The sequence below is a fragment of the Thamnophis sirtalis genome, unplaced genomic scaffold (assembly GCF_051295495.1).
Source record: "Thamnophis sirtalis isolate CommonGarterSnake01/CBP01778 unplaced genomic scaffold, rThaSir2_p1.2 scaffold_1, whole genome shotgun sequence".
Classification (NCBI taxonomy): domain Eukaryota; kingdom Metazoa; phylum Chordata; class Lepidosauria; order Squamata; family Natricidae; genus Thamnophis; species Thamnophis sirtalis.
Genome location: NW_028261381.1, coordinates 2,946,986 through 2,973,887, shown reverse-complemented (window position 1 = coordinate 2,973,887; position 26,902 = coordinate 2,946,986). Strand labels below are relative to the sequence as shown.

At 44.1% G+C, this 26,902-nt stretch overlaps 1 protein-coding gene across 20 annotated transcripts in view; it reads left to right on the top strand.

Annotated features, from left to right (window-relative positions):
• The first annotated feature begins 1,662 nt into the window (after positions 1–1,662).
• Positions 1,663–26,902, top strand: part of MAP2 (microtubule associated protein 2) — a 270,997-nt gene continuing 245,757 nt past the window's right edge. For 19 of the 20 annotated variants that reach the window (XM_087706492.1, XM_087706485.1, XM_087706477.1 and 16 more), the window contains exon 1: positions 1,663–1,757. The gene's annotated coding sequence lies outside the window, so the exon portion shown is untranslated. The remainder of the gene's footprint in view (positions 1,758–26,902) is intronic. The other variant, XM_087706586.1, reaches the window with a different exon arrangement.

Below are 26,902 nucleotides of genomic sequence, written 5' to 3'. Positions count from 1 at the left end.
GCTGGGGAAAGATTAGAGCGGCCTTTTGGCTGCGCCGCCAGAAGATGGCGCTGTGCCTTAAGAAGGCCGACTTGCTGTTCTGCCAAGGATGCTAAACTGTGCTAACTCGCGATTCTGTTTCAATGAGCCTGTTCGGTTTTCTTCTCCGTGCGGATGGCTACAAACCACCACTCTCCGTTTGCGTCCAGTCACCACCCTTGCAATGCAAACGCAACGATGCAAGCTGGCTGGAGGCTGACCGTTTAGTTTCTCCAAGCCCCAGACACGCTTAAGCACCGCTGGTTGCCAAGAGCCACCTGCCGGGAAGCAGGATTCTTCCGCCGGCCCTGGGAATCCAATGCAGAGCCGCAAGTGGCAGCATTTGGATCAAGGTTTCTCAACGTTGGCGACTTTTAAGTCCTGTGGACTTCAGCTCCCAGAATCCCCCAGCCAGCACAAGCCCCATACACACTTAAGCACTGCTGGTTGCCAAGAGCCACCTGCCGGGAAGCAGGATTCTTCTGTCGGCCCTGGGAATCCAATGCAGAGCCGCAAGTGGCAGCATTTGGGTCAGTGTTTCTCAACGTTGGCGTCTTTAAGTCCTGTAAACTTCAACTCCCAGAATCCCCCAGCCAGCACAAGCCCCATACACGCTTAAGCACCGCTGGTTGCCAAGAGCCACCTGCCGGGAAGCACGTTTCATCCAATGCAGAGCCGCAAGTGGCAGCATTTGGATCAGTGTTTCTCAACGGTGGCGACGTTAAGACCTGTGGACTTCAACTCCCAGAATCCCCCAGCCAGCATAGCTGGCTGGGGGAATTCTGGGAGTTGAAGTCCACAGGACTTAAAGCCGCCAACGTTGAGAAACACTGATTTGGATCAAATTGGGATGCAAAACCATCGAGGCTGCTAGAGTTCTCTCTCTCTCTGTCTCTCTGTCTGTCTCTCTGTCTCTCTGTCTCTGTCTCTCTCTGTCTCTCTCTCTCTCTGTCTCTCTCTCTCTTTCTCTGTCTCTCTCTCTTTCTCTCTCTTTCTCTCTCTCTCTCTGTCTCTTTCTCTCTCTCTGTCTGTCTCTGTCTCTCTCTCTGTCTCTCTGTCTCTCTCTGTCTCTCTCTCTCTCTCTGTCTCTCTCTCTCTTTCTCTGTCTCTCTCTCTATCTCTCTCTCTCTCTGTCTCTCTCTCTGTCTCTCTTTCTCTCTCTCTGTCTCTTTCTCTCTCTGTCTCTCTGTCTCTCTCTCTCTCTGTCTCTTTCTCTCTCTCTGTCTCTCTCTCTCTCTGTCTCTTTCTCTCTCTCTGTCTCTCTCTGTCTCTCTCTCTGTGTGTGTGTATGCTCGCCAACACCTCCTCTCCCCCCCCTTCCTCGCTGCTCCTGCTGCTGCTACCGCCGTCTCCTCCCCCGGCGACCACCTGCAGGTTTCCGCCGGGCTGAAGCTCCGACGGCCGCGCCCAGCCGCCTCCCCGTACCGCGCCGGGGCTGCTGCTCTGCGGAGCCTTTTCCCCTAGCGGGGCCCGCCCAGCGCGGAGGCTGCTCGTTGGGTCGGGAGAGCGAGTGGAGCCCGAGCGCGGCGAGGCGAGGGTGGCGCTGCGGCGGCTGGGCGTGGAGTAAAGGGGCGAGAGGGGGCCGGGCCGGAGCGGCTGGAGGGAGGAGGTGTGTCCCAGGGGCTGGCAGCGGCAGCGGCGGCGGCGGCGGCGTCTTCTTCGTTCCTCGCTGGCAGGTTTTGTCTGCAGCTCCTCCTCGCCGCAGTTGGTGGGACTCTTCGCCGGAGCAGCTGTCTCGGGTAAGGGCGCATCCTCGGTTGAGCTCCGGGCGCCTTCGCCTCCCTGCCCCGCCGGGCAGAAACCCAGACGGGGGTTTCCTCCCTCCGCCCCGCCGTTCCCTTCTTCTTCTCTCCTCTGCCCTTCGCCGCCTCTTCCTCGCCTTCCTCTTTCGCCTGTACGGCTGGGTTGGGTCAGTGGGGAAACCGGCTTCCCCCGACGGGGGTCTCTTTGCTGGGCTGGTCCCCCGGGTGGAGAAGCCAAGCCGCTGCGGGTTTCCCCTTTGGCGGCGTTGGCGTCCTTTAAGGGAACCTGTTCGGGGTGGCGGGCAGGCAGCGGCCGGTTTCTTGCGATAGCCGAGGACCAATCCTGCCCCCCCCCCCTTTAGAGAAGGTGGAAGGCGAGAAGGCAGACCCGGTGGAGACTTGGTCCCAAGCAGAAGGTCGAAAGGGTTTGGAGCCGCCTTGAGAAAACCTGATTTGAAAATCAAATAAATTAGGGGTTCTTTCCACCCCCCCCACTTCCAGCCTTGGGGAGGGGGACGGACAGACGCTGAATTTGGGGTGTTGGCTTTGGAAATGTGTGTGTGCACGTGTCCTCTTGTCAAGAGAAAAGAACAAAAGAGCCCCTTCTCCCCATCTTGTGACTGTTTAAGGGCTTCCTAGGCTAGCAAAATTTGGTTTCCAATGATTCCCCCCCCCCCCCCCCAGTGACTTCAAGCAGACACAATGCCTTTTGCTCAAATGCCTTTTCTCCCCTCCCTGTAAAAGAGCCATGCAGTTAATGCAGTAGCAGCATCTCTTCCTCTTATCTACCCTTCTTTTGTCTTAAGGGCAGAAATTTCAAGAAAATAGGGAGAGGGGAGGGGAAGGGAGCAGATTTTCAATAAGTCCCACCCTTCAGTTCCCCCTGCTGAGAGAGCCTGACAGGTTTCATTTTTTGGTGAGGCTTTGTTGAATCTGTACAATTTTGATCAACCGAGAAAGAGCAGCAGCAATGGGAAGCAGTTTCCAACTGCGGTCTCCAACTATTTCTTTTTAATTATTATTTTTGCAGTCTCCAACTATTAAGCAAACATGCTTTGAAGGTGACTGATAACCTTCATCTCCCTTCCCCCACCCCCGCCCCTGAAAAGAGATTAAGTTTAATTTTGTTGATTAGGGCATCGGTGAGCCTGGGATACGAATGCTCTCAGGACTGGGTAACTCTTAACCTCTAGTAAATAACGCTGGAGAATTGAAAGGTTTTTCGAGGAAGGACGAGCAAGCAAATGGAAATGAACACCCCCTTCCCTCCCCCCCCCATTTTTCCTTCTATTGAAACGGTAGAAAAAGGGATGGCTGAAAATGTGGGATAACCACAGTGAGGCGGTGGAGAACAAAAGCTCTGGTGGAAGCAAGACAGTGTGCAAAATGTTCGTGCCTAACTCAGTGCAGGTAAAGAGCGCAAAAACCCTTTGCTGGAGCTGCGATCTGGCGCAGCCTTTTGTCTTTCAGTAAGAAGGATCTTCCAAAGACAAGACACCCCTGAGTCATTGGCGTACAGGTTTGGGATAGCGTTCACACCCTGACATTCAAATGAAGGCTGTTTCTATGGAGTCTGGCTTTGGGGGAAGGAGGAGGTGTGCCCCCGAGGACTGACAGAGAATCCTTTCTCCCTTCCACCCGCTAGCGAAGCTGCAAAATCTCTCTCTCTCGCTCTCTGCAAGGATCAAAAGCCAGCAGATAAAAGCGAAATTTTCATTTCCAGCTTCCGGCATGTACAAAAAAACCCACCTTCTTTCTGTCAAGGCTGCTTTCTGTCATTTGAGTTGTGCATCTCATAATTTTTCACACGTCATTAATTGTCTCTATATGGATGACTTGTCATTCTTCCTGCTTCTCCGGCCCATGTCTCCGTAGACTCTACAGATAGTGTTGATCTATAGACTGAGCTATAAAGTGACTCGGTATACATTATGTCTCTTTCCTTTTTAATTCCTCTCCCCAGTCTCCCACAGTGACCACTCGGTCCGTGGCAGATGGAGTTCTTTTTCCCATTTAGTGTCTTGCAGAGAATGCATCCCCATCACAAGACTGGTTCTTTTTTCTCTGGCTGTTCCCTGGTTCCTTTTAAGTGAAGGCATGATCTGGAGACTTGGCTCGTTTTCCAGAAGCCCTAGGAAATGTGCTGAGAGAGCATTCGCTCTGCGAAACGGGCGGCGCTGACATTACTTCACAGCTCGCCGTGACAGTGTTCCTCTTCTGAAAACAGGGCTGCGATGGGCGTCACCCTGCCTGATGCCGAATAGCAGCAACAGGTTCATCCTCGCTTTCCTGGGTTGCTATGGAGCTGAAGCCAGCCACACGGATTCATTTCTCGGGGGGGTATTTCTCAGGGGGCTGACAGTGTTCAGTGCAGATTGTATAAATGAATCTCCACACCTAGAGCTTCTTCAGTCTGGAATCGACAGTGTTTAGTGCAGATTGTATAAATGAATCTCCACACCTAGAGCTTCTTCAGTCTGGAACCGACAGTGTTTAGTGCAGATTGTATAAATGAATCTCCACACCAAGAGCTTCTTCAGTCTGGAACCGACGCCGAGCTCACATATTCATTTCTTTCTTTGAAATTTGGCTGAAGGACAATTCCAGTGGTGTTTCAAATAAAAATCTTAAGGAGATGCTGGACAGCGCTTTTCTGTTCTCGTTTTCCAACACCTTCCCCAGTGTTTTGTGTGCAGGGTGAGCTGTGTGCGTTGTGATATATTGTTGACTCATCACTGCAATGCTATTAAAGAGATAACCAAGCAGTCACATGGCAGGCTGCCACCCCCTTGTCATGATCCGTGGTTTTTGTTCGAACCCTAATAATTCAGCTGTGCTTATTTGTAAATAGGAAGACAAAGTGGAACGTTAGCTCCGAGGAGTTCAGTTTCTAGTATGGTTTTTTTCCACGCCATCCTCTCCCCACAATACAAATATACAAGAAAATTAACTAAAGCAGAGGAAATATAAGACGTAACAGGTGACAGAATCCAGTTGACTTTGTCTGATCTCCGAAAACGAAGCAAGATTGGAACTGCTTAACACAGTGTTTCTCAACCTTGGCAACTTGAAGATGTCCGGACTTCAACTCCCAGAATTCCCCAGCCAGCGAATGCTGGCTGGGGAATTCTGGGAGTTGACATCCAGACATCTTCAAGTTGCCAAGGTTGAGAAACACTGGCTTAACAGTTTGATGGAGAACATCAGGAAAACCCCAACATGTAGAACAGGCTGGTAAATTGAAGAAAATCCAAGAGGAAGACAGACAAAAGAATATATTGTGCAAAGAAGATAACATGGACAAATTCACATAACCACAAGGAGCTGAGATAAACTGGAGGAAGACGTCTCTTTTAAAATATCCGATACGTTGCACCCTTCAGCCTTCCCAGTTGGAGCATTTTCTGCATGGTGTGCTATTCCCAGAATCCCCCGGCTAATGTGGGCTGCTTTGCATGAGGTCTCATAAATCAGGTGACAATTAAGAACGGTGCGATGAAAAGCTTAAATAAACAATTCCTTGCTGATCCAGCCCATCCAAGGACTCTTATCCTTATGCTTGATTAAACTGTGCATATAATTAATTGATGTGCACACCTCTCAAGTAGAGCTTGCGTTTTATCCGTTGTATTTCTTGGCGCCGGACAAGGCGCTAAGCCCATTGTCTTCCTATGCAGAGAACAAAATCTGATTGTCGCCAGCTTCCTCTTCAGCCAGAGCTCTTGAGCTACCTTCCTTCTGCGGCACCAGGGGGCGCTCTCAAAGGCACCAAGCCTCTCCTCTCTCAGATGGGGGAGCCCCCAACAACACCCCCCCCAAAAGATTTGTATTGGGCAGAGGAGCCTGTATAGATGCTTGTGAATGGGGTGGGTGGGGGATTCTGAAGCCATCTGTCTTCAACCCAGCAAAGGGCTTTCAAGGGGAGCTTAATTGCCAGCTGTGCTCTTTCACTGGGGTGGGGTGGGGGGGGGCAGTCGGTAAAATGGCAAGTTGACGTGATGAGCATAATTACCTTTCCGGGGCCGGAAGAAGCCAAGAACCCAGGGTTTGTGGCTTATTGATATAGATTTGAACTGTTCCTCTTGCCAGAAGTTCCCGAAATGATCCCCTGATTCATTTCCCTCGCTTTTGGTTGATTAAACTTGAGACAATAAATAAATACATGACTGGCTAACTCTGTCCCAGTGATTGTGGTGTGGAGGAGAAGGAAAAAGGAAAGCAGCTGTTTTTCTGGTCACTCAGATGGAATTTCTTTTGGACTTTCAGCGTCTTTGCCTTGGAGAAGAATTAGTCCATTCTATTTTTTTGGGGGGGGGGGGGAGTTTGTATGTGTAAATGTGTTTTATTTTCCATTTTCATTTCGTACAGTCACATATATACTGTGCAGAACCGGGGCCATATAACATTAAACAATACACACAGCCATTCCTCTTGTCAACAATACCCCCCAAAATACAAACCCAATGTACCACTTCGACCCTCCATACACCCTTTCTTTCGCCCCCCTCCAACTTTCCATCTTCCCTCCATCATTCCCCTCTACCCTACTTCTTAAGAGCCAAGGTGGCGCAGTGGTTAAATGCAGCACTGCAGGCTGACTGCTAGATCAGCAGTTCAGCGGTTCAAATCTCACCGGCTCAGGGTTGACTCAGCCTTCCATCCTTCCGAGGTGGGTAAAATGAGGACCCGGATTGTTGTTGGGGGCAATATGCTGACTCTGTAAACCGCTTAGAGAGGCCTGAAAGGCCTATGAAGCGGTATATAAGTCTACTGTTATTGCTATTATTATTATTATTCCCTTCCCCCTCTATCACTCCTCTCTCCCGATACACTCCCTCCCTTCCTTCTCCCCCTCCCTCTAGTCCTCTCTCCCGCCCTCTCTACCCCTCTTTCTTCTATCCCGCTACTCCTCCCTTCGGTGTATTTCTACTATCTATCAATATAGAATTAGTCCATTCTTGTCAATTCCTGAGCCAGCCCTTTCTCTCTCAGCCCAGCCTATCTCACAAGGTTATGGTGCTGATGAGACTAGATGTGTGTGTGTGTGCGTGCCATGTATGCCACTCCGAGCTCTTTAATTAAAGCAAGATATAAATCTAATATGGTACAAAGTTGTTTTCAGTTGTCTCAGCCGTAGTGCAGATTTATAAGTGTAGCAGCTCGCCTTGGTCATCTGTGGTGCGTAAGAATTGCCCGTGGTAAGTAAGGGATTAAAAGCCGTGCAAATAAATGAGATCACACAGGCTATTAAAAACTCTGGTCTACTCCTTTTGGACGCTTGGAAGTCTTATCAGGATGTTTTCAATCAGATTGGACAAGCCCCATAAGGGCTCGTTGAGGTACCTGCACAGTTTGAGTTTCATTTTATTTATATGCCGCCCTATTCCCGGAGGGACTCAGGGCGGCGCACAAACCCAAGGAGGGGAAGGGAAAAACACAAAAACTACAAAAAGTGCAGGGCATTTAAAAACCACCAACAGCCACACGATTCGAGAGGGGAAGGGAACTCATCGACCCCAGGCCTGCTGACACAGCCAGGTTTTAACGGCTTTCCGGAAGGCCTGGAGAGAGGTGAGGGTCCGAATCTCTGCGGGGAGTTCGTTCCAAAGGGCTGGAGCCGCCACAGAGAAGGCCCTCCCCCGGGTAGTGGCCAGATGACATTGGCTGGTTGCACAGAGTCCCAGATTCAACTTCCGTTTGAGGGACAGCAAGGATGGAGAAGATTTGGCTGCCTAAGAGATTGGAAAATTGTTGCGTCTTCCTGTAGAGTTTCTTGGCTGGATTGATGGGAAGCCTGCTTTGGTATAAGGCAGCCTTAGGCACTTGTAGTGAATATGTTTGGGATACCAGCAAGGGAAACAAAATTTTATATGGTAAAGAGAAAGAAAGGGGAGGAGCAGAAAGGAAGGCCGCCTCTATGGGTTTCTGGTGCTTCTGAGATAATCAAAATAGATTTGACTAGGAGTAGAAGAGCAGTAGAGCAAAGGAGCCCAGAAGAATTGGTGGTGCGTGTTGTGAATTTTAAATTATTTTCTTTTTATTTTCCTTTTTTCTTCTCTTTGTAAGCCGCCCGGAGTCCTTCGGGATTGGGCGGCCTATAAATTTAATAAATAAATAAATTAAATAAATAAATAAGAATTGGTGGTGGGTGTGGGAGGAAGAGGAGGCAAACCAGCTATTCACAAGACAAATGCAGCAAACTGCTATGAACAGACTTAATCTTCAGGGACAAAAATCTCTACAAGAGCCGAGGTGGCGCAGTGGTTAGGGTGCAGCACTGCAGGCCACTTCAGCTGACTGTTATCTGCAGTTCGGCTGTTCAAATCTCACCGGCTCAGGGTTGACTCAGCCTTCCATCCTTCCGAGGTGGGTGAAATGAGGACCCAGATTGTTGGGGGCGATATGCTGACTCTGTAAACCACTTAGAGAGGGCTGAAAGCCCTATGAAGCGGTATATAAGTCTAACTGCTATTGCTATTGTTATTGTTCTGATGCCATTGGCTAATACGAAAGAATGATGACTCTCGGTAAAATAATGGTGAATTTCTTCTGTCATTTTTTTGAGTATTCTTTTAGGAAACTTTTTTTGGGGGGGGGGGACTATAAAAAGGCATGCCAGGAGCTACACTCTAGGTAGGGACCAGAATGAAGTGAGGAAAAAATATGATTGAATGTACATTCAATAAAAAACAATTTAAATGCTATTTTTGTGATTATTGCCAATTAATTTAAGTTCTTTTTCTTTCAGCCATATTAAAAATTAAAATTAGGCGGTAACTTCGACAGTGGCTGGAGGAGGCATACTCAAAACTTTTGGGGGCCACGGGATTTACACTTTCTCTGTAAAGCCATCTTAACTGCAGCTCTTTGCTATTTCCAAGCTGGGAGAGAGTGAGATTCAGAAATCTCAGCCGATGCCTTGGCAATGCCAGCAGGGACCCAGCTTGTTTGTGCTGTGACAGCCCAGGGTGCAGTTTCACAATTGAGGCTTTCTAAACTCACACTGAAAAGAGATCCTTTCTTTAGTGATGATGGGGTGGAAAGAATTTGATATCAATCATGAGGGTTCCAGGCAATACAGTCGTGGTTTTTTTTCTTTTATTTTTTTTTCTGCAAATAAATGTTGTTCTTTTAGTTTGTCTAGTCTCGCGGCAAGTAAATACGTAGAAATTAAACAGACAATTGTCTTTTTTATATACTTCATTTAAGTGGCAACGTCACGCAGGCTTTCTTGCTAGCAAGTTGCATTGAGCAGAATGAGGCACTCTTTTGAGTAGACCTGAATACGATTGCACTATAAATAACTTCCCTTCTGTTTTATTATTAAGTCAGACTGCAACTTTAACATCCATTGAATTTGCTTAATGCAGTCCCCTTTTGGGGGCTGAGGTTTATTCCTTTTTTAGCTTGCCCTTTTGAGGACTTGCAGGGGATGACTGATAATCTTGCAGTTTCAAAGCTTCAAAATCATTTTTCTAGGCTTCTTTAAAAATAAATCTTTTTTTTTCCTATTGTTATATATGCATTAAGCCTATTTTTACCCCTGGGAAACTGATGGTAAATTACACTACCAGTTTATCGAATTGAATTGAATTGATTATATTTCTATGCCGCCCTTTTCCCAGAAGGGACTCAGGGCGGCTCACAACCCAAGTCAGGGGGGGGGGGGGATAGGGGATACAAATAGGGGGAAAAAAGACATAGACAAACAATACCACAATTTTAAAAACAACTCAACAGACACACCATTCGAGCGGGGACAGGAACTCATCAGCCCCAGGCCTGTCGGAACAGCCAGGTTTAAAGGGCTTTGCGGAAAGCCTGGAGGGTGGTGAGGGTCCGAATCTCCACGGGGAGCTCGTTCCAGAGGGTCGGAGCAGCCACAGAGAAGGCCCTCCTCCGGGTGGTCGCCAGTCGGCATTGGCCGGCAGATGGAATTCGGAGGAGGCCTAATCTGTGGGATCTAATCGGTCTAGTGGAGGTAATTGGCAGCAGGCGGTCTCTCAAGTACTTGTGAGTTTTAGTGGTATAATCCTGTGGAGATGTGAGAGTGATCACAGACTTGTTTAAACACCGTGTACACAATTGCTACCTCTTGTTTGACACATTTCACGTGTATGGGTGGATGCACAATGGCTAGGCTGGGTTTCAGAACAGAGTTTTGTTATTAATAACACACCATCTACTAAAAAAAAGGAAGCTGGCAGACTAGACTTTTAGTCCAGATAAATCTGCACAGTCTTTTAGCTTTCACTGGAGGACAGCTCTGCTTACTTTACAGTGTTGATGTGATATGGGTTTGTAGCAGTGGTGGGTTTCAAAAATTGTTCGAATCTACTCTGTGGGTGTGGCCTCCTTTGTGGGAGTGGCTTGCCACCCATGTGACCGGATGGGAGTGGCTTGCCGCCCATGTGACCGGATATGAAGATGCCGACGACACTTGTCAGAACCATCTTAAATTCCCTCACACACAGCACTGGCAGGCATAAGAATATGACGTAAACTTGTTTTTTGAAAGGCATCTTTGGTTTGCATTAAAACAACTTCAACACACACAATGTTCTGATTGCACCACAAACGCAGTAGTCATCCTTACCTTCCACAGAGGCACTGAGGTTTATAAATAGGAGCATGATAGTGTAGAATAATCATATCCAAGGACCAGGGGTGGTTTCCAAAAAGTCTTGGAACCTCTTCTGTAGGTGTGGCCTGCTTTCCGGGTCCACTGGTGGAACCTCTTCTAACCGGTTCGGTAGATTTGACGAACTGGTTCTACCGAATAGGTGCGAACTGGTAGGAACCCACCTCTGGTTTGTAGTTGACCCACCTCTGGTGGCAAATATTAGCAGGTGGCTGAAGAGTGGAGGGTCTCTGGAGGAAGAAGAGGAGTGACTGAAACCCTCAACACTTTGGGAAAGTTGCATATTGAGCAGTCTTTGAGTGTACTGACTCCTGAAGCCTCCGGATGGCGAAAAATGGCCCAACGGGAAGTCCAAACTTCCAGGTTGCATCTTGGAATATTTTTTGCCCTCCTCGGGTTCCTAGAAAGCCTCTGAAGGGCACAAAATGCACCTACCAGGCTCACCAGAAGTTGGTGAGGGCAGAAGAGGCAGTTTTCACCCTCCTCGGGCTCCAAGAAAGCCATGCACGCATGCATGGGCAGCGGTGTGTGTGTGTCATGCACACATGCGCAGAGGGCACAGCGCAGGGGGGGGCATTAAATTATAGGGGCGAGTGTGCTTTTGGCACCCAAGGCAATAAGGTTCGCCATCAGTGATCTAGGAGGTTCCCTAGTAGAAAATGCACTTTCTTGTTATAGAAGAAGCATTTTGGATGATGATGATCTGCCCCCATAATTACTGACCTGATTGAGAGAGCGAGTGAATCCTAAAGGCTCGGTGCCGCTTGGTGAGTGCAGATTCAATGTCTCAGGAAGTGGATCACTTCCATTCAGGCAACAGTGTGTCCCTTTCATGCCCAGGTATAAGGAACTCACTCTCCCTGAGAAATGGTCTTGGCCTTTTGTCGAACTGAAGCACTAAGAAGCCCCTCATCTTATCATATTATGTGGGCAATAACACAATTGGTGTATAAGAGCTTTCAGCAGCTTAATTCCAAAACTACTGTACCTGTTTTGTTTCAATCTAATTACTGCATGCAAGTCTGGAGTCTGAGGAGTTGGATTGTATGTGAAATATGTCTAATTAAATAAACAGATTTTCTAACTATTGATATACGTACAAAACAGTGGTGGGTTTCAAAAATTGTTCGAACCTACGCTGTGGGTGTGGCCTCCTTTGTGGGAGTGGCTTGCCGCCCATGTGACCGGATGGGAGTGGCTTGCCACCCATGTGACCGGATATGAAGATGCCAACGACACTTGTCAGAACCACCTTAAATTACCTCTCACACAGCACTGGCATGCATAAGAAAAGGATGCAAACTTGTTTTTTAAAAGGCATCTTTGGTTTGCGTTAAAACAACTTCAACACACGCAATGTTCTGATTGCACCACAAACGCAGTAGTCATCCTTACCTTTCACAGAGGCCCTGAGTTTTATAAATAGGAGCATGAGAGTGTAGAATAATCATATCCAAGGACCAGGGGTGGGTTTCAAAAAATTTCAGAACCTCTTCTGTCGGTGTGGCCTGCTTTCCGGGTCCACTGGTGGAACCTCTTCTAACCGGTTCGGTAGATTTGACGAACCGGTTCTACCGAATAGGTGCGAACTGGTAGGAACCCACCTCTGGTACAAAACCACCTAACAGAGCATCACTTGCATATTCAAACTACAGCAATGCAGATGGTAAAAGATAAGTTCTTGGAATGATACATTTTTATGACAGCAATCTTATTTTTTGTTCCTAAAAAAGCAGCATTGAAGTACTTATGCTGTTGCTGATCTCTCTGACTATATCTAAAACATTGTGGTAGTATTATTCCTCTGCTTGTTCACTAAAATAACACGGGTAGCAATTTTTTTAAAAATTGAATCTGTCTGTACCAAGCAAGCAGGCAGGCACTTGATAAGTTCCCCCATGAATTCAACTTTAACAAGAAAAAAAAGAAAACACACCATTGGTGTCTCTCTGGAGAACCCTTCCAATGTATGAGTGAATGGTACTTATTCATGGTAACAGTTTAAGTGTTTATTGATTCAATCAACCATAATCTAATGAGGAATAAAATACTGGCACATTTTTGCTATTCAAGGCTCAGACTGATGATGTATACCCAGACAAGGAAGTTGATGTGCGTGTTCCCTCAAATAGGCCTGATTGAGTTTAGCAGGGCTCACGTTTTGTGATGCTTTTTGAAAAGTTGCTTCTACTTGGGATTGAAATGCTCAGGCAAAAGAAGACACAGATTTGTTCTCCTCAATATTGTATCACTGAGAATAAGCCCCACTGATCTTTATTTATTTATTATTAATTACACTTATATACCGCTTCATAGGGCTTTCAGCCCTCTCTAAGCGGTTTACAGAGTCAGCATATCGCCCCCAACAACAATCCGGGTCCTCATTTCACCCACCTCGGAAGGATGGAAGGCTGAGTCAACCTTGAGCCGGTGAGATTTGAACCACTGAACTGCAGATAACAGTCAGCTGAAGTGGCCTGCAGTACTGCACCCTAACCACTGCGCCACCTCGGCTCTAGCAACTGATCAAGCTGGAGGCCCTGATAAAGAGCCGAGGTGGCGCAGTGGTTAAATGCAGCACTGCAGGCTACTTCAGATGACTGCTAGTTCTGCAGTTCGGCGGTTCTAATCTCACTGGCTCAGGGTTGACTCAGCCTTCCATCCTTCCGAGGTGGGTAAAATGAGGACCTGGATTGTTGTAGGGGGCGATATGCTGACTCTGTAAACCGCTTAGAGAGGGCTGAAAGCCCTATGAAGCGGTATATAAGTCTAACTGCGATTGCTATTGCTAGATTGTCCAGATATGCTGACATTTACCCTCTCTTGCAGCTGTTTTCACAAATGGGCTATTAGCTGCCTGGGAAGAGAGATGGAATATATAAGCAGAACAGGGAATCTTACGCTTGGTTACTTCTTTTTCAGCTAAAGGAAGGTGACAGGGTTAAAATTCAATTTAAACTCTGCTTCTTGAAAATAAACCATGAGTGCTGGTTTCTGTTTTGTCTTTGGTTTTTCCCAGTGAATTCCCACAGTCTTCTTGGTGTCATTGTTGAGCAATGGTTAATTTCTGGATATGGATCTAAATGTTGTAGAAATGGGGGGAAGGGGGGGTCATCACTGCTACTTGGGGCATAAGCCTAATTTCCAATTTTCATTCTGAAATCTGAGATAGGAAGCTAAATGTGTAACCCTTCTCCTCGCTTTGTTTTTAAGAAACGGCTCTCTTCTTTTTCAATGCTTTTTACTTCTGAATTAGTCATCCTAAGGAACAGGATATGTACATGGTAAAGAGAAGGTACCTCCAGATCATTTTCCATAGAAAACATTTTCTTACCTGCTGTGGTGAAAGTCATTGTTTTATTGGGTGGCAGTGGGGGCAGGGGGGGGGGAGGAGGAGGAAGAGACCAGTCTTTTGGGACAGCTGTGCCTATGTAACACAACTTCTGAAAACCAAAGAGAGGAGCAAAGTTATGAATCCGTAAGCATTCTGTGTCAGTTCTTAATTTTTCAAAATGATGTTTCTGAATTTGAAAATGTTTCAGGAATGCATCCTGTCGTTTGACTTGGTATGTACAGTGGTGGGTTTCAAAATTTTTTAGAACCTCTTCTGTAGGTGTGGCCTGCTTTGTGGGAGTGGCTTGCCAGCCATGTGACCGGAGGAATGGTTTGTCAGCCATGTGACTTGGTGGGCGTGGCCAACTTGTAAAATGTGGTGAAACTCACTTAACAACGCTCTTGCTTAGCAACCAAAATGTTGGCTCAGAAACTCTGGCATTTGAAGCACGCAAGTCTTAAAGCTGTCAAATTAGAAGACCCTTGCACCCCTAACCCTTTAGAAAAAAACCCAGGGGTGTTCAAACTTGACAGCTTTAAGACTTGTGGACTTCAACTCCCAGAATTCCTCCTCCAATCATGTTGGCTCAGGAATTCTGGCATTGAAGTGTGCAAGTCTTAAAGCTGTCAAGTTACAAGAGCCTTGCACCCCCAACCCTTTAGAAAAAAACCCAGGGATGTTCAAACTTGACAGCTGTAAGACTTGTGGGCTTCAACTCCCAGAATTCATCCTCCAGTCATGTTCGTTCAGGAATTCTGGCATTGAAGTGTGCAAGTCTTAAAGCTGTCAAGTTACAAGACCCTTCCACCCCTAACCCTTTAGAAAAAAACCCAGGGGTGTTCAAACTTGACAGCTTTAAGACTTGTGGACTTCAACTCCCAGGATTCCTTCTCTCATTCTTCATCTTGATGATGTGCGGACGGGCAGGGGGAGGGAGCTGGAACCGGTTCTGAAAGGCACTGTAGATTTGTGGAACCTCTTCTATAGAAGAGGCTAGAATTGGCAGGAACCCACCCCTGGGTATGTAGCACCATTTTTCATGGCAGAAATGCAGCATAGCAATCTAAACATAGTAATATCTATTATTTTGATTGCTGTAATGTATTTCAGTCAAAACAAAAGACATATATAAAAAAATAAACATGGGTAAATATATTGCAGCAGTCCATATTAGGTGTAGAAATTGCGATCTTACTGTAGCTCTGTCCCCACCCCCCAGCCTGACAAAATTCCTGTGTAGTTATCCAGATTGTCCTCTGTTTCGGATTGATTTCTTTGGGATTCAGGCCAGGGCTTTTCAATGGTCTTATTTATTTAGAAAGATAATCCGACACCTCTGAGTAGAAGTTCCAATCGCTATGATGGTGACAATTAATGCTTAATGATGCAAACATGAAAATATTCCTAAACATCTATTTGTATATTAATGGTCTACCTTTTATTTGTGTGGCAGTAAAAGAGCTGTGCCACCAGGGGTGGGTTTCAACCGGTTCGCGGCGGTCCCCGCGAACCGGTTGGTCGGCGAACCCGGAAGTAAGTAACTTCCAGGAACGGCGAAGGGCCCACCCTCCCGCCCGCGCTCCTTACCGGTCTTTGAAGGCTTCTGCGCTTCCACGCAGGGACATGGCACATACAGTGCCTGCGCGAGTCTCCGTGAGCAGCTGGAGCATCGCGCAGGTGCTAAGACCCATGCGTGAACTGCGCGCGTGCACGAGGACGCCGCCGGCCCCGTTCCAACCGAACCGGTTGGAACAGGATTAGCAACCCACCCCTTTGTGCCACTTTCTCCTCTGGTGTAAATTCTTTGATATCATTGACTGAGACTCCAGCCCCGCACTTAAAAAAAGGGAGGTGGAATGAATCAGGAGGTTTGATCAGGATCATCATGGAATATTTCCATCATGAAAAGTTGTGGAGAAGACTGCGTGTTGTCCCTCTTCCTTCCTTGGGTAAAGCAAGATGTCCATGGAAGGAGGGACACACACATTTTTCTTGCAAACAAAAGTGGGACATATAACAACTGTCTGGAAATGAGATATGTTGTCCATCTGGATGCTCTTCACTGTATCCTCAAATTGTGGTATTTCCCCATGTGTTTGAATAGGGCGTATGTTTTGCTTAAGGAGGCCGTTATGATCAAATGAGCTAATTTAAAAAGAGCTGGAAATACTCAATGCATACTTTGCAAATTGTACTGCAGCAAGAAAAGTGAAGTCACACAGATGTCATAAAAATACCAACTCCTGTATCACTTCGGCTGAAATTCAATGATGTGAGCTAGTTATCTCTTCCAATTGTTCGGTTCAGGGGGAAACATGCCTTTAAAAGCCAGATGGATCAGGGATTTCCAAAACAAGACAGTGAAAATATTGAAACCTTTTCCAGAGAACATTTATCGTTTAGTAAAAAGTGGTTCTGTATTGTATTAAGATATGTATTTAAAATACTGTATGTCCTTGGGGGAAAGATGCTTTCGTATCTTTCTTTTCTCTCTCCCCCTGCAACTTATTTATGCGCTGATTAATTCTTGTCTTCTGTTAAACTGGTAGCAATCTCTTTCATCTAATTCTTCCTTCACTCCCTTCTCTTAGAAGGCAGAGACGAATATTGAATTGCTTGTCATCTGGATCACGCTACAACCAGCTGTGCACAGTCTTGTTTCATATTTTATTGAAAACATTTAGCATTTTTGTTTATTTAAACAGTATCTGTACAAATTGAACATCAATCAGTTTATACTGTGTCATATTATTAGTTCGTTTGACTAACAGCTTATGTATTTAAGATGTTTGTATACCATCCTTTGCAAGAACTTACTCCAGGGCAGAACTGATTAATAAAATCACAGTGATTTACTGCACTAAAATAAAATACAAGTCAGTCTAGCATGAAAATATTACTATAACTGTTGGTGAAATAGCAAACTTATTTAAAAAGAAACAGAAAACTCAGTCAAGTGATATATCACCCTCAACTTGCAAAACGGAACTATTGAAGTGCTTACAAGAGCCTTGAGTTCCTTACTAGGGTGTCACATCTGAGAGAGTCATGTAATTCTCCTCTATCCTCAAGACACTGCCTGTCAACAAAGAATGATTAGGACTCTTTTCCAAAATGGTATAGGTTGGTGCATATTACAAAAAGACTTTTGCCGTAAGGATCTTAGATAAGCAGCAATATTTTGAGCTACTCTTAAATGTAAATAATACAAGCAAAGTTTTGACACTCTTAGTAACCAACTTTTGCATCAGCCTAAACGTGGACAGCTAGAGGTATTTCTAGTTGGTATTACCAGCTAGGTTTTCCATAACAAACTGTATCAGGCATAACTATATTCCAGATTTTGTGGCAGGCGCACATCCAGAAAATGCTGCTTTCCCATTATTTAAACTCAAACTATTCACCAATATCGTCTCCATCTTTTCAAAATGGAATTGTATTGATCTCCATCCAGCCCTGTACTGCCTCTAGAAAGTGTAACACCTGATTCAGATGAGATTGAAAAAAGATAGGCATACTGCACAATAATATCAACTCTTCTAATTACTTGGCCATTCTTAATTTCATATAATGCCACATTAATGACACGATTAAACACTCAGTGGAGAAGAGGGGATGTCTTTATTAAATAAAACTTAGTAAACAAAACATCGATTATGTACCATCAAGATAGTGTTGATTCTTGGTGATCATACAGATCGATTTTCTTCAGGAGCCTCTGTCCCCAATCTGCTCCTTCAGACCTTCCAATCATTCATCCATTCTTGGTATAATTGAATCCATTCACATTGTTACTGATCGTTCCTTTCTTTCACAGCACTTTTGACTTCCACAGAGAGCATGGCCATTGTATAATCTGTCCAAAGCAGTGTTTCTCAACCTTGGCAACTTTAAGTCCGGTGGACTTCAACTCCCAGAATCCCCCAGCTAGCACTGGCTGGGGGATTCTGGGAGTTGAAGTCCACCGGACTTAAAGTCACCAAGGTTGAGAAACACTGGTCCAAAGTATGATGCTGTGGGGGAAACAGGCAGATGGAGTATTAGGTATGTTGCTTTATTGAGTATTTATAAAAAAATAAAGATAAAGGCAGGATGTAAAACCAATAAATTGCCTGTTTGTTTGCTATCCATCATATTCTCAAGAGTCTTCTCCAGTGCTGAAGTTAAAAAAAATAGTATATTATTATAACCAATGATCAAATTCAACAAACTAACAGCAGATGAAATTTGCTAAATTTGTACAATTTAGATTTATTTATGGTTGAAGACCAATTTACATAAGATCAAAGTTTCTTATGACACAGATTTTAAAAGTCTTGCCTGTTAATATATCCTACAGATAATGAGAATTAAAATTTAGATAGCAGAACTTTTGCTAAAGCACATACACTGTGTCATCATTTACAGAGATGGACACTGGCCTTAGTGTTATATTTTCTTTGCCAAATCACTAAGACTAAAATACTTAGCCTGATGAGAGTAGGGATTTCATTCAAGCTTTTTCGACAGGCTGTGTCCAACATACATATTGATCATCCTCAGTCTTCATCATCTCAAAAGCCAGAGGAACTGGAGATTCTTAATATTGAAGTATAATTCTATCAAGGCAGTAAGAGATTCAGTTGGAAAGGCTGGCTTTAAACTCATACTTGGGGGAATTTACCTCTGCTTCCAAGTATCAAAATCACCATTGTGAATTATGAATATGATCAGAGTCATTGATAAATTGAATGGTGTTAAGGTATGTGAAATTCAGATGTTAAAAGTTTTGATTGTAGATTCAATCCTGGGAACTGAGCAGCATTTGTCTGCTTGGCATGGCTTTAAAAATGTGGCAGTCTATTAAAAGGAAAGGCCATTATAGCCTTGAAATTTAGGCATTATTGGCAAAGGAGCTGATAGGTTCCCTCTAAACATCAGGGATGCGAAAGCAATCCTCTGAAATCCGAAAATTTATAAATTATATATGGCTTATAATTGTTTTTTATTTTATAATACCAGACAATACCAGACATCTGATGGCATACCTACTTGATTAGTATAGAATGCAGCTGCGCGAGCGATATTGGGTGTACCTAGGTACACCCACGTTACACCGATCCTCCGCGAGCTGCACTGGCTACCAATTGGTCTCAATCGGACGCAATTCAAGGTGTTTGTCATTACCTTTAAAGCCCTACATGGCTTAGGGCCAGCATACCTGCGAGACCACCTACTGCCACATTCCTCCCAACGGCCGGTGAGATCCCACAGGGTGGGCCTCCTTCAGATGCCGTCAGCCAGACAATGCCGGCTGGCCGCTCCCCGGAGGAGAGCCTTCTCTGTGGCTGCTCCGACCCTTTGGAATGAGCTACCCCCAGAAATCCGGACCTCACCCACTCTCATGGCCTTCAGAAAAGCTGTAAAAACCTGGCTATTCCGGCAGGCCTGGGGCTGTTGACCTCATTGTTGAGGTCCAGCCCCGATCGTAACGAATGTATGCGTGTTGATTTTAACCTGTTTTTATTTTCATTTTTTATTATTTCTTTTTTTTTCTTTTGTTTGTAAGCCGCCCGGAGTCCTCTGGGATTGGGCGCCCTATAAATCGATTAAATAATATAATATAATATAATATAATATAATATAATATAATATAATATAATATAATATAATATAATATAATATAATATAATATAATATAATATAATATAATATAATATAATATAATATAATATAATATAATATAATATAATATAATATAATATAATATAATTAATATAATATAATATAATATAATATAATATAATATAATATAATATAATATAATATAATATAATATAATATAATATAATATAATATAATATAATTAATATAATTAATATAATATAATATAATATAATTAATATATATATATATATATATTATATATATATATATAGATAGATAGATAGATAGATAGATAGATAGATAGATAGATAGATAGATAGGGAGAGAGGGAGGGAGGGAGGGAGGGAGGGAGGAGAGAGAGAGAGAGAGAGAGAGAGAGAGAGAGAGAGAGAGAGAGAGAGGGAGGGAGGGAGGGAAATTAGCCATATCATTGGCATATAAATGATAGGTATGATCCTGTCTCCTAACTTTTAGGGGAAAAACGGAGATTGCTTATATCATAGGATTTCATAGTTTAAACATGTGCTATTAAAATAATAAAATAGGATATTTTTAATGTTATGGAATGCTTGTGCGCATTTTGGGGACTTTGTGATTAGTAGCAGCCATTTCTTGTGTGGTTTGAAATGTATAAATGAAAGTTGAGCCTTGTCTAATTTGGAAACCTATGCAGATCAAATCTAGTTGATCTTTGGATGTGAGTTACTAGGACTGTTGCATCAGCTTAGAGAGCTGAGGTGGTGCAGTGGTTAGGGTGCAGTACTGCAGGCCACTTCAGCTGACTGTTATCTGCAGTTTAGCGGTTCTAATCTCACCAGCTCAAGGTTGACTCAGCCTTCCATCCTTCCGAGGTGGGTGAAATGAGGACCCAGACTGTGGGGGCAATTTGCTGACTCTGTAAACCGCTTAGAGAGGGCTGGAAGCCCTATGAAGCGGTATATACGTCTAACTGCTATTGCTAGCTTATTTCCTGGGATATTTTCCAGAAAAAGACAGGAACACTTCACACTAATAGATTCTTAAAAAAAAAAAATGCTTGTCTGTGTTTGGATCACTGATAATAAAGTTTTTTTCCAGCTGTTTTCTACCCTTGCCTGTGAAATGGAATCAGTTGGCCTCAGTTTCTTCAATTCAATCTCAGTGTCACCAATTTGGTTGTCCTACATGTGATAAGAAAATAAATAAATAAATAGTAGTAGTATGGGGAGAATTTGCAGGATAAGGAGATCCTAAGAATCCTTAGGATTTTGACTCATGTAGGGAAATTACATGAGTAGGGGAGGCTTGGAATTTAGGGATGTTAAAGGAGTAGGTGTGTTGATAGAAATGTATCTAGGATATTGGCTTGTGTTCTTCCTTGGCAACATGGGCCTTCAAAATACTCTCTGGTGATATGAGGTTTAGAATGTATATCTATGATTATTACTTTAAGGAGGAATCCACACAGCCATTTCCCCTGTATGTTTTATGCGTTGGCTTCTGATGTGAATAAACTTAGCAAATCCCATGATTAGATATCATTCTCCAGATATCTTCTCACCTTGACCCCCACCCTCAGCTCCAAAACTCTTCTCATGGCAAAAAGTCATCTTTTGGCACAAAACAGCTTACTGAGTGGAATCCATTTTAGATAAGGGTAAGTTGCCTAATTTCTTCGTCGACATTCAGCAGGGGGCAGAACAAGGTTATTAATATAAGAGGAGTGTGACTCAATGCAAAAATGTGCTCTCTTCTCTTTATGCTTCTCATTCAGAAAGGCATAAAATATATTTAAGGAGCAGATAAAATTCTAAAAAGTTCACAGATAAAAATATACTAAATGTGAGCTTTTGAACAATAGGGATTTACTCTGAGTGGGCTCCTAGATGTCAAGAACCCACTATTTTCTTGGAATTAGGGATATGTAATTCTATTCTTATTGGTAAACCAGTGCCAGTGGTGGGTTTCAAAAATTGTTCGAACCTACTCTGTGGGTGTGGCCTCCTTTGTGGGAGTGGCTTGCCGCCCATGTGACCGGATGGGAGTGGCTTGCTGCCCATGTGACTGGATGGGAGTGGCTTGCCGCCCATGTGACCGGATATGAAGATGCCGATGACACTTGTCAGAACCACCTTAAATTACCTCACACACAGCACTGGCATGCATAAGAATAGGATGCAAACTTGTCTTTTAAAGGGCATCTTTGGTTTGCGTTAAAACAACTTCAACACACGCAATGTTCTGATTGCACCACAAACGCAGTAGTCATCCTTCCCTTTCACAGAGGCACTGAGTTTTATAAATAGGAGCATGATAGTGTAGAATAATCATATCCAAGGACCAGTGGTGGGTTTCAAAAAAGTTTGGAAGCTCTTCTGTAGGTGTGGCCTGCTTTCTGGGTCCACTGGTGGAACCTCTTCTAACCGGTTCGGTAGATTTGACGAACCGGTTCTACCAAATAGGTGCGAACTGGTAGGAACCCATCTCTGACCAATGCTGAAAATAAACCATCAGTTGACAATCAGTTATGGATGCCATTGGACTATTTTCCCCACATGAAAACATTTTATGTTTAAAACAGCTTCCTCTGCATTTATCGTATGTTTTGAGTTTTGAAACCCTTGAGCTTTGAAGAAAAGTTTTTCTTTCTCGGACTCGATGTATTATCTGTTGTGTTTACTAACACTGTTCCTTCCTACTATAATAATAAAATTAAACCCATAGCCATTTTGAAATATCTACATTTTCTGTCAGGTATGGCATTCAAAGAAGAAGAAGAAGCAATCAGTTCTGAATTCACAGCTCTGTTTGAAACAGAGAAATCTAGAAACATAGAATTGTAGGGCTGGGAGAGAACCCAGAGTCTCCTAGTCCAACGGCCAGCTCAAGGTAGGAGCTTCATAAAATGTCAATCAAATGGTTGTCCAGTCTATTTTTGAAAACCTCCAGTGATGGATCACCCACAATTCCATAAGCACATGATGGCAAACTTATGGCACGCGTGCCAGAGGTGGCACGCAGAACCTTTCTTTGTTGTGGCCCTTCAGATACTGGAAGACATGTCTCCTCTAATCCTTCTGTACATATCTAGCTCCCTCAACCATTTGTCATACAGTTTAGCCTCCAGACCCTTCATCATCTTTGTTGCTCTTCTCTGTACACTTTCCAGGATCTCAACAACATTTTTGTATCGTGACCAGAATTCAACGCAGTATTCCAAGTGTAGTCTCACCAGTCCAGTGTAAAGCCGTACTATCACTTCTCATTGTCTTGACACTATCCCTCTGTTTATACAGCCTAGAACAGTGCTTCTCAACCTTGGCCTACCTGACGATGCATGGACTTCAACTCCCAGAATCCCCCAGCCAGCAGAGCTGGCTGGGGGATTCTGGGAGTTGAAGTCCCCGCATCTTCAGGTGACCAAGGTTGAGAAACACTGACCTAGAACTACATTGACTTGTTGGCTCATAATTAATTGGTGATCCACTAGGACACCTAGCTCTCTCTCAGAGTTACTACTGTTGAGTGATGTACCCCATATTCTATACCTGTGAATTTAGGTTTTTCTGCTTAAATGCAGGACCTTATTTTTCTCACCAGTGAGCTGAATCTTGATACTTAAGGCCCAGTGTTCAAGTCTGTCAAGATCCCTCTGAAACTTGAATCTGTTTTCTAAAGTGTTAGCAATTTCTCCCAGCTTGATGCCATCTGCAAATCTGAGTTCTCTTTCTATCCTCTCCTCTAGATTATTTATGAATTTATTTGCTTGAACTGCATGTTAGATTTTAACCATCCACATACAAAAGTCATTTCATAATAGCACCTACACGCTATTACCGGTATAATTTAATGTGACATTACATATAGTCTATGATGCCCACTCCCAAGTAGGTCACTCTGTCACATAAGAGAACCATTGGAAATCTAGTTGAGCAGAAGAATTGCTATAAAGACTCCTGTCCTACGAATACTTGCTGTTGTGTGATTATTTTGATGCTATTTATTCTTTTTATTTGAACCTACAATCTTAAATTTCTTCCACCGTATTGAAGAAATTGTGAGTTTGGAGTTGCTGTTGGCTTGTAACTTCATCAGCTCCTAATCAGATATTTTATTTCAACATCTGAAGGTTTATAGGTTTATCACTCCTCAAGTATTGAATTGAATTGAATTTATTAGGTTTCTATGCCACCCAATCCCGAAGGACTCCGGGCGGCTTATAGAAATGAAAAGAACTTAAAAACAATAGGACACACGAAGTTAAAAAAGGAACGCAACAAACACCCAATCAGAAGGCCTGCCGGAAAAGCCAGGTTTTAATGGCTTTGTGAAAGGCCATGAGAGTGGGGATGGCCCAGATCTCTGGGGGCAGCTCATTCCATATGGCCGGAGCGGCAACAGAGAAGGCCCTACTCCTAGGCGCCGCCAGCCGGCATTGTCCTGCTGAAGGCACCCGGAGAAGGCCCATCCTGTGCAATCTTATTGGTCTAAGGGAGATATGTGGCAGGAGACGGTCTCGTAGGTACCCAGGCCATGTAGGTCTTTAACACAATAGTACACAATAGTACACAATAGGCCTGTAATCTTGAAAGTCCCAATATTTAGTCATAGCTAACATGATATTTAGTGGTTAAGGTGTTGAACTGTGACTGATGAGACCAGTCAGTAACTCTCAATTCAACTTATTTCTTAGTGTAATAGCTGTGGCTGTAAAATGAAGGGAAATCCCCCATGAAAACCATCTTGAGTTCCTGGAGAAAAGGCAGGATATAAATGAAATAAATAAATGTGTTTAGTCATATAGCTCTGTGCTGTCTAAACTGAGGCCAGTTCTCAATTTAATAATAAGATTATGGCAAGCTTCTTGATTCTTTAGGAAACTTTAGTTCCTTTGCATATGGATCTCCAGACGAACATTACATTTTGAAAGATAAGCAAAGAAAGTAGTACAACAGGATCAGTGCTACATCCGTGTTTAGTACCGAAGAGCAATAGCAATAGCAATAGCAGTTAGACTTATATACTGCGTCATAGGGCTTTCAGCCCTCTCTAAGCGGTTTACAGAGTCAGCATATCGCCCCCACAGTCTGGGCCCTCATTTCACCCACCTCGGAAGGATGGAAGGCTGAGTCAACCTTGAGCCGGTGAGATTTGAACTGCTGAACTGCAGATAACAGTCAGCTGAAGTGGCCTGCAGTACTGCACCCTAACCACCGCGCCAGCTCGGCTCAAGGTTTTCCTTACTGTGGCAGAAACATACAAAAGGCTACATCGATTCTGATATAATTTTGAAAAATTAGACTCCCCAGGACAGTCCAGAAAGGGGAAAAAGCAAAAAATTCTTCCTCTGTGATCCTTTCCTATCTCCTTTGAATCATTGTCCAGCCTCCTCTCCAAAATATTAAGTCTCTCAGAAACAAAATGTTGTTGAAAGCAGGTATGTATACAACAAATCAAGGAAAACTGAAATATTTTATAACTCCGAAAACCTACAAATTTGGAGAAAAGAAGTGTTCCTCATTGAATATTTATGCCTGGATATCTTAGAGCAGTGTTTCTCAACCTTGGCAACTTGAAGATGTCCAGACTTCAACTCCCAGAATTCCCCAGCCAGCATTCGCTGGCTGGGGAATTCTGGGAGTTGAAGTCTGGACATCTTCAAGTTGTCAAGGTTGAGAAACACTGTCTTAGAGGCTCTTTTCTCTGATATCATGCGATTTTCCCAGGGGTCGGTTAGATTCCCTTCTGAGTACAGGACCCAGGTATGAGAGCAAGCAATAGAAGGCCTATAGCATTGAAGGAGGAAACATGGGATTATGTGAAATGGCAGTAACCATGTTGAACATGCATTAATTTGCTCAGTTCTTTGTGCCTAGCAGCTGATCCTGAAGGTTTTCGCCTTGCTAAATGTGACTTGAAATGAAAATCTATCCATAACTATCTGAAAATAGAGTGAAGAAAAGAGGTTGCATACTGTTGCGTCTTTTTCTAGTTCATTAACCCAGATGAAGCTTTGTGAACTTGAAAGGAAAGCTGATTTTTATTAGTGTCCCAGTCTGTCAATGGGTCCGTGCATCTATCCAGATCTGCTCCAAAGGACTGGGATTTATTTTGGAAAGCATAGGAGGTTCCAAGAAAGGAAGACATTGTCCCAAAGCCATTCTTCCCTTTTTGTGCTTGAAAACGGTTCCACCGCAAAACCGCGGTAGACAAAAGCGCGGTCGACGAAAGCGCGTATGTGACGTCATCACAGCGCGACGAAAAAGATCGAAAAATGTAAAAATAAAGCGAAAACCTTACCCTAACCCCCCCAAACCTAACCCTAAACCTAACCCTAAACCTAACCCTAAACCTAACCCTAAACCTAACCCTTAACCTAACAAAAAACCTAACGCCAACCCTTAACCTAACGCTAAACGTAACGCTAACGGTCTAAACCTAACCCTAACCCTTAACCTAACCCTAACCCTAAACCTAACCCTTACCTTTATGTGAATCGGCTTGCTGTAATTTAATTTTTATTTCAATTTTTCGATCTTTTTCGTCGCGCTGTGATGACGTCACATACGCGCTTTCGTCGACCGCGCTTTTGTGGAACGCGGTTTTGATGGGTCACGCTTGAAAACTGCTGCTAGATCTGAAAGCCTCACGTTGATCAGAATCCCCTGATCTGTATTAAACTTCAGACCTTACCTATAACTCTGAATCATTCTCATTCTATTCTGTGCTGTGACTTTTTTAAATTACACTTTTAATTCATTGTGTCCTAAGCAATGGATCTGCTCTGTTCCTTATCCCCAAACAATCCATCATTGAGAATGAAAGGTTTATTTTAGGCCATAACTGATAAGCCATTAGGGAAGCAATGCCTTTTAAAGGTACATTCTCTTAAAATCAGATCAGTCCTGGAATAGTGACAGTAAAGTATTGATTTAAAACAAAAAGCAAAAAAGAAGACCATTGCCTACGTCTTTAAACTGAAATGAACTGATTTCCTTAGAGTGATAAGGGTGCTCTCAATCAGAAAGGCTAAAGCCCCAAATACTGGATAGATAGATGAGTTACAGACGTGGTTAAAGTTAGTGGTAATTAAACCAAATAGGCTTATAGGCCTGAGCTTCAGCCTATATTCAGTCTGCTTAAAACACAAGGCCTCAGAGATTATTACCAGGGTTTCCCTGAGCAATGTGTGCTCCTGATGCTCTTTCATGCAGAGCTGTGGGTGGGCAGAGACCAGTTCTCTACATGGGGCAGCCCTTGAAGAGCATTCGGAGACTTCAGCTCGTCCAGAACGCAGCCGCGCGAGCGATTGTGGGTGCACCTCGGTACACCCACGTTACACCTATCCTCCGCGAGCTGCACTGGTTACCGATTGGTCGCCGGATATGCTTCAAGGTGCTAGTCGTAACTTATAAAGCCCTTCATGGTATTGGATCTGGGTACTTGAGAGACCGCCTGCTGCCAATTACCTCCCACAGACCCATTAGATCTCACAGGGTCGGCCTCCTCCGGGTGCCATCTACCAGCCAATGCCACCTGGCT